Consider the following 7,901-nt stretch of genomic DNA (forward strand, 5'->3'; position numbering starts at 1 on the left):
TATTTCTCATTGTGTAAAATATTAGGTTTCGACCAGTCAAATTCATGTCCAGATTCCAATCTATGTTTACTTATGACGGAATGATTCGTTTCATGTAATTTTATATTACTAAAATACTCTTTCACTCGAGTACGTAGATGTTTTTTTGTTTGCCCAATATATGACACATTACAATTTTTGCAATTTAATTTATATACAACATTTGTTTTATCGTTATTATGTAAAATATCCTTATCGCGTGTTATTAAAGTATTTAGTTTCTTAGTTATTTTATAGACGACATTAAAGCCATTACCTCGTAATAGACGGCACAAGTCATGATTCACATTTTCCACATATGATAATGAAATAAAAGATCCTGTCGAAACGTGTAAGATTTGCATCAACAGTATTGTTGTGGTCACGATTATTTAAAAAATTGATCTTCTTTTTTGTATGTGTCGTTTTATGATATGTTCAGGGAAACAGTTATTGAGTAAGATATGTGCTATGTACTCATGTACTAACTCAATATTTTTTGTTGGAAACTGTCATTAAATAATAAAATTGCATGGTCAATCAAATTGTAAATAGTATTAATTTAAAAATTAATTTAATTTAAAATAATTTTGTATTTCAACGGATGGTTTGAATAGTAATTTATATATCAACCGGCTCTGTTATCCTACTGTCGTAACAAATAAACAAAATTTTGGCTAGTTTTGATCGATTATATTATTTCCAATGATCCTTTGATTAATTGACTTGCGATATTAAGATAATTTATGAATAATAAATTTTTTTCGTGAATCTGTACTACGAGGAAAGTATGCCTCAAATATTTCAATTTTCTGTGAGACACGTTGGTCTCGCAAATACAAAAGTATCGCCATATTCAAGGAACACTTTCTGAATATCCAAGCGCTAGAATAGTCCAAGCGCTAGAAAAGTTATCAAAGGATGGTAATACTGCAACCAAAACAGTTGCGTTTCAGTTGTATTGTGCTGCAACGAAATTTAAATTTATTTTCTGTATCAGTCTTATCGCAGAGTATTCCACATTGTTAGAACCTGTTGCAAATGCTTTATAGTCAAAAAGCATTGACATTTTACAGTGTATAAATCACATAAAAAGAATATTAGTTGTGTCAAAATTTCAAAAAAATGTATAACAGTGGTTTGTGAGATAAAAATCTAATAAAGAATTAGATAATTTAGGCAAGAAACCACAGGCACTGAAGTACTATGCATAAAGATTCTTTTAAACAAGTGGATTAAGTCATTAGTGTCATAATGTTAACATTCGTAAGAGAATCGTAACATAAATCGTAATGTACATCGAAAATAAAATATACAAAATTTAAGCGCAAACGTTTTGATCTATTCCAGATCCTTCTCAATGCTGACAATACAAACATAAAAAGAAAAAAGGTCGCTCACAAATAATAATATCAAGGAAATCGAATCGCAATAAAAGGTCAGAATTTGAAAATTGTCGGCGCAAGTAATATAACGGTCGATTCAGCATTAATAGCGGAATTTATAATCAAGAAAAATGAAAATACAATGCTCTAGTAAATGTACACGGCTGTGGTGATGTCCGCAAGTCAGCATGTTACTCACCAATATTCCACAACACCGATCGTAGCTGTGTGGAAAAAGAGTGGTGCAAAAAGATGATATGCGTGTATAAGGACAGAGATACCGCAAAAACCATCCACCCTCTAAATAACGTCGACGCAATCCTTATTTTGTAAAAATGTGCAATTATTCCTAAAGTCGACAAGCCAGGATCAGAAAAAATTAAAGCAAGCAGAACAACACGCATTCTCGCAAACACAACCAAGCGGAAACAGAAAAAATATATATAAAGTCAGCAGTATTAAAAACATAAAATTAATAGAATATTGATAAGCCGAAATACATACGAGTGATTGATAGCATGAAATAAGATAACAGCAAGAGAAGAGATAAAGCGGAATTATTAGAGCAAGAAGTAAAAGAAGGAACGCATACGAGACAGCGCGACGTACTGAGCCACGCGAGAACGAAGTACTAAGCATGCCAATCGCGGGGAGAGGGGAGGGGAAAAAGAAATTCAGGAACGAATCGAGTCAGAGAATCTGTAATTTAATATTGTAGAGGATAAGAGTTTATAATCGAAAAGATTTGTAATTTAATATTATGAAGGATAAGAATTTATAATCGAAAAGATTTTATAATAGGAAGATAAACATTGTCAAATTTAATAATGTCATTCTGAACATTTAGACCGTTACTCTGTCATGTGATATGAATCATTTCATAGATGATTCTTCTAAGGAAAGAAGAATCTTCGTCCAAAATTTTAACGTCATTCCAAAAAATGTATGTTCCTCCAATCTATGCTGGGAAACAACTGATAGAGATTCGAAAGATCGGTCAATGTTAGATTTATGCTCATTAACTCGAGTCGAGAGCTATCTGCTAGTCTGCCCCACATAAGATGATGTGCAATCACCACAGCAAATTTTATATACAACATTAGAATGATTTTCCATCGATAAAGGGTCCTTATGCGTTTTGATAAAACAATTTAATTTATTTAACACGACAAAGACCAGAGATTTATTAAGCTTTGCAGCAATATCTTTAAACTGTTCAAAAACATCTCTGATGTATGGAATCGCAAAAAAGGATAGTGCAGGAGAAGGAGAAGGAGGGGAAGCAAGGGTGGAAGGAGATGTGATATTATTGTGAATTAGAAACTTAATTCTGTGTGTGACTGTAGTAAAGATAAAATATTAGTTGTCATAAGAGATCATCGCAAAGCTGCGGATACCGTAAACCAAAATCTTCCAGCTGCGGCCAACTGCTCAGAAGATTAAAATAGATTCACAACTTCCAAGGATAGTAGAAAGATATCAGCATCGTTCAAATCTTCCAGCGTCAACCTCTGCTGAAAAAAAGCTGTTTATTCTTTATTTAGATTCTCTAATAACTTCACTGGAGCAACGATTTCCCGAAGAGAACTTGCTAGCCTTTTCACTATTATTGCACCCTTATGTTATGTTAGACGATAGAAGACTTTAAGAAAAAAACACAATGTTTCTCATTATTATAATTTAAACAATTTTTCCTATGAAGCAGAACTATGATACAACCTCTGGAAAGATAAAAAAATTAAAAAAGAAGAATTAAAAGAGCTAGAATTAATAGAATTAATAAAAAAAACCTGACACTTTCTTTCCAAATACAAAACATGCTCTATTCATTCCGTTGGCCCAACCATGTACAACAAGTATTATTGAAAGAAACGAGCGAATAAGAGCCAAACGCGGATGATAGTGCGTAAATTTCTTAAACATTAATTGTTCGTGAAAGTTTGAACGTGCATAAGGCATATATACAAATATTTTATTTGGTGTATATACCAAGATATAGATTCTCATTTTTGAGAATTCTATAAAACCCTCTTTACCCCCCCCCCCCTGAGAAGACGTAGACAAGAAAAATATCGAGGCGAAGTCGCTGAATCAGGAATCGAACTCGAGTCTTTCGTTTGCCGGGCGATTGCTCTTATCAGCTAGCTTATGAGCTATTCAGCCCCATACCGATATTTTTCTCGTCTATTTATTAATCTATGGAAATAATGAGAACGCGATCTTTTTTATTCGTTCGTTTCTTAAATATCGTGTTATTAATTACATAGAGCCGAATTCTTTCAATTTATTTTAAATTCACGCGGAGCTGAAAAGATCGCGTTCTCATTATTTCCATAGATTAATAAATAGACGAGAGAAGTATCGGTGTGGGGCTGAATAGCTCAGTGATAAGAGCAGTCGCCCGGCAAACGAAAGACTCGGGTTCGATTTCCGACTTCGCCCTGATATTTTTCTTGTCTACATCTCCTCAGGGGGGTAAAGAAGATTTTATAGAATTCTCAAAAATGAGAATCTATATCTTGGTATATACACCAAGTAAAATGATTGTATATATGCTTTGTGCACGTTAAAATTTTCGCGAACAATTAATGTTTAAGAAATTTACGCATTACTATCCGCGTTTGGCTTTTATTCGCTCGTTTCTTAAGTATCGTGTTATTAATTACATAGAGCCGAAATCTTTACCAATTTATTTACTATTGAAAGATTTTTCAGTACATTACGGAGTGAAAACTTGGTTACGATGGATAATATCTAAGAATCGTCTTAGAACTATGCATGCTGAGTGTGCACAGAAAAATGATATTTGAAAACAAAAAAACTGGAAGAAGAGGTATTAAAAAGATTTTCCGAAGATCAACGAAGACTAGCTTTAACATAAATATTAAATATAAGTCTTATATAAAGGGAGTGGTACACTTGGACACAGTATAATCGGACACGGTGCAAATAGACACGAAACTTTGCACACGGTTCAATTGGATACAGTGCATTTGGACACAATAATTTTGGACATAGTAGCTTGTAACGGTCGTATTTTCGGACGTTTTTCGCAACGCGAATAGAACGCCGGTGCAAGGTTCATTGGAATGAAAATACACGTTGTGATCAATTTAATGGTGTTTATTCTAATAATATGTATGTATGTACAGAATAGATGTGTGTGATGTGTGTATGAATGTGTGTGCGTGTGTGTGATTATAATACTCGTGTACAATGTCCGTGTTGTCCGATTAATTATGCGACAATAATTGCAGATTTAATTTCGATCTCGATCTCGGACGCCGGCTTGTGTTTACGAAAGCGCGAGACGGCGCGAATTTTTACGGCGCTTTTTCCGCGAGGGGCTCCGAGAATTCTCGGCTTCTCGGAATCGAGGGGCGTTTTCGCAGAACTGTTTATTTCTCGGCGCCGCGATTTAAAGTCCGCGTTCGGTTGGTTATAATCTATGCGCTTTAATAACGGCGGCATAATATTTAAGAGACGCAACGATGTTCAAGCGTTTGTTTCGTTGCAAAACGATGCGCTTTTAGTCGCGGCGGCGGATGACGCGGTTCTTAAATACGCAGAGCGTTTTAATCGACGGTATCGTTGACAACAAATGTATGCGCTCGGCGGTGATTTACACGTGCGGTATAGAATCGTGTCGCGAAAGATGGGTTACGCGATGCAGCTGGATCGAGAACACTCGATCCGGAACGGCTCAGAGCTCCACCTTTCGTGAGAGTTTCAGCTGCAGATCAGGTGGATTGCACTTGTGCATCAGAACCGAGATCATTCGTCTGAGACGGAGCTCGCTCCACCTTTTGTCTTCGGCTACTTGTGCTTTTTGAGAGGATTTTCAGGATTGCTTCTGAAGCGTACAGCTTAGAGCGGATCAGGAAAATGTAATTAGAACCGAAATGTAGCCCTTTTTATACGGGCTAATTGCCCGCGTCGGCGCGTATAACCTCTTCCGAACGGGTTTTCGGAAAACGGTACGGTCGAGCCCGTTCAGAGGGGTTCGGGTAGGAGCCGAACGCGGGCTTTCGCCGGTCGGCGGTTCGGGCCACATCGGTTCTATTCGGCGATGCTCGGCCGAATTTTGACGGTAAACTTAACGGTAAAGTACTTCTTAAAAAAGATGGGCGCACCGCGCCCCTGCCTCTGAACAGGCGAATGTTCTGCCGGGCGGCAGCTTCTGGCGGATGTTATGCCGGGAATTGGAACGATGCACCGGGATGCATCGTTACATCACCCCCTCCCCTTCTAAAATAATGCCCGAATCGGGGGCATTCTATCGGTCGATCGGTCGATCGGTTTATCGGGCATGTATCGCGCGAATGTTCGGCGAATTTTTGCTGCAACTCGTTACTGCAGCAATCGGCGACAGTATCGGACTCTGCTGTCCCTTGTGAACCGGATGATTCAGCGTCCGGTGGCGGTTCGCGGTTTGTATCTTCGCGATACATAAACCGCGAAGTGTGGAACCTCCGCGATAACCCCGGGCATTTCGACGGGAATCGGTGGCGGTGTCTGCGGTCCCATTGGTCGTAGCAAAGTCAGCCGTTCGGTGGTAACGGCTTCTGGTCTTATTGGCTGGGGTGACCTCTCATATGGGCGTTGTGCCCTCGCCTTCGGTGGTGGCGGCGGAGGTGCCAAGAATGCTTCTTGCTTCCGGCGGTTAATATGATCGGACCGTTGGATGACGGTCCCGACCTTCGGTGGCCGCGCTGTTTTTGGCGTGGCGGTGCTCTCCGGTGCCGGCTCCGTTACCTGGACCGGGTTAGCGGTGCCTGCCTCGTATTCACGGAGCAGGACTTCGGTGTCCTCCAGGATCTCTTGATTTGTCTCCATCTCGTCTGACGGTTTGCTCGAAAGTGAAGCTCGTATCGTCGCTACCTCAGGCTCGAGGTCGATGTCATCCTCGGGGGGAACAAAATTGTTATTGTTGTTGTTGATATGAGCGGCCTTCAGATCTTGTACGTGTACGTATCTTATCCATTTCCCCCGCTTGCTTCGTAGATCCATTATAACGGGTGATATTGTTCGACAGATCTCATATGGCCCGGTGAATTTGAGTGCCAGTTTGGCGTTGTACGCTGCACTTTTCTTTGACAGAGGGTGACCCTTTTTATACGGGCTAATTGCCCGCGTCGGCGCGCAACGGTATAACCCCTTCCGAACGGGTTTTCGGAAAACGGTACGGTCGAGCCCGTTCGGAGGGGTTCGGGTAGGAGCCGAACGCGTGCTTTCGCCGGTCGGCGGTTCGGGCCACATCGGTTCTATTCGGCGATGCTCGGCCGAATTTTGACTTAACGGTAAAGTACTTCTTAAAAAAGGTGGGCGCACCGCGCCCCTGCCTCTGAACAGGCGGATGTTCTGCCGGGCGGCAGCTTCCGGCGGATGTTATGCCGGGAATCGGAACGATGCACCGGGATGCATCGTTACAAGCTTTTGGACACAGAAGAAAATTTATCTGGACACCGTTCAGTTGCACACCAGTCAGTTGCACACCGTTCAGTTGGACATATAAAAATGCACACCGTTCAGCTACAACCACTCCGCCGGTAGGGTGAGGAAATCTCGCTTGCAGATGGAAATCGGTGCGCATCTTACTGGTGCGCATTTTTATGTGTCCACATGAACGGTGTGCAACTGAGCGGTGTGCAACTGAACGGTGTGCAACTGAACGGTGTCCAGATAAATTTTCTTCTGTGTCCAAAAGCTACTGTGTCCAAAATTATTGTGTCCAAATGCACTGTGTCCAATTGAACAGTGTGCAAAGTTTCGTGTCTATTCACACCGTGTCCATTTGCACTGTGTCCAATTGTACTGTATCCAAGTGAAGGCCACTCTTATATAAATAAGTAAAAGTTGAAATGATAAAAAATTTTATTATATTTTATTTGATAAATTTTTGCCCTCCCTAGATAAAATCCTGACTCATGATAATAATTAATGAATGTACCAATTGCATCATGCACATTGAGATATATCGAAGTCATTCCGCGAACGTAACAATATATTTGCAATAATAACAACAATACTGACCATTTATACGTTTGCGTCGTGATAATAATATAAAAATAATATGAATAGTGACTTTCCTCACCACCCATAGGATATCACCAAAGATGCGTTAGATTTTTAATTTTAAAGTGTGAACCTTCGCCCGGAGTCCTATTGTATCATTGTACTTTAAATAATATTATATTGTACTAATATATCTACATATAATTATGTATATTACATTTATGCAGAAGTTATCTTTTTAAAAAAATATTTTTTACACATTAATATTTTTTAAATCTGGTGTCAATTAGTGACAAGAAATTTTTTAATATTTTACAAATTTGGTGTCAATTAACGACAAGAAATTTTTAATATTTATGAATTATTTGTTCTCTTTTATTATTATTGCATTGTAAACGATCGACCGACTTTCCTCTGCTGCATATAAAGTTAAACTATTTTTTTCTTTTTTTCTTTTAGGATAAGCTGCATATAATTTATTAG

The sequence above is a fragment of the Camponotus floridanus genome, unplaced genomic scaffold (assembly GCF_003227725.1).
Source record: "Camponotus floridanus strain SB8 unplaced genomic scaffold, Cflo_v7.5 scaffold84, whole genome shotgun sequence".
Taxonomy (NCBI): domain Eukaryota; kingdom Metazoa; phylum Arthropoda; class Insecta; order Hymenoptera; family Formicidae; genus Camponotus; species Camponotus floridanus.